The sequence below is a fragment of the Heteronotia binoei genome, chromosome 3 (genome assembly GCF_032191835.1).
Source record: "Heteronotia binoei isolate CCM8104 ecotype False Entrance Well chromosome 3, APGP_CSIRO_Hbin_v1, whole genome shotgun sequence".
Classification (NCBI taxonomy): domain Eukaryota; kingdom Metazoa; phylum Chordata; class Lepidosauria; order Squamata; family Gekkonidae; genus Heteronotia; species Heteronotia binoei.
In genome coordinates, this window is record NC_083225.1 from 137,886,583 (window position 1) to 137,887,671 (window position 1,089).

Sequence of the window (1,089 nt, forward strand, 5' to 3'; positions counted from 1 at the left end):
TACAAAGAGATTCCAGCAGAAGGAAACAGTTATGAAAAGTTCTCAAATCTATTATTGGATCTATTATAGATCTAATTGCAGAAAAGCAGCAGTGTCAAGATCATTTTTGTGCTTTTCTGTGCTTCAGAATAATGCTAGCAAACTGGAAATATAATCAACATAGGTAAACAGTTACACTTTAAAAAAGGGATTTGCCTTACATGCTAAGAATGTTTATAACAATAGCCACTCAGACCACAATTAGGTGACAGTGAGAAGTGTAATGAAGTTTCATAAAATTGCCTGTCTGGAGTGGTCCCAATTTAATCAGGGCTGGGTGAGGGCATTTAACTTTTGCCTGTATCATTTACTGATTCTGCTCATACACATTGATCTCAATCATTTGCCCTGAAGAGAAAATGAGACAGGTACAATGTGCAATCTGGTACCTTGTACACCATAGGCAGAGTCTGATTGGCTGCTTACTTTACTGGATGCAATCCCAGTGGGCTACTGTTCTAGGGCCACCTGGCCAAGAGACTCCCCCCTCCACCCTGTGCTATAACTATCAAAGGGAAATGCAATTACAACAGAGTCCTGTGTCATCCCAGGAATGCTGTGGCTGTTGAGGAGGAGAATGGTGGTGCTGCCTCCAGTCTGCTCTTCAGCAGTGACAGTAGTGGGGGGTGGAGCCCTTTTCAGGGCTTTTTTGGCTTCCCAGTCTTCTTCTGAATATGTTGTGTGTGCAGAGACTTGGAAATGGGACCAGAGACCTCGAGCATCCCTCTCTACAGTGATTCTAAGGGGGTTAACAACTACTTCTTTCCCAATCAGTATTACTTACTGTGGGCTGACTTGGCTGAGGTCATAGGGATTCACCAAGCCTCCCTGTACTGACCTTGTGATTACTGTCTGCCAGGAAGTGAAGCTGCTACACAAATATTTCACAACTGCAAATGCTAGATAATTGTGGGATAGCTTAGCATGCAAATAATAAAATCTACTCTCTGTCTATCAAGTCATATGGCTCTTTTAATAAAGAAATTATTCATGTTTTGTCTATTCTGCAGAGACTAATTATCATATATTTACCATCTCTTCCTCAATAGA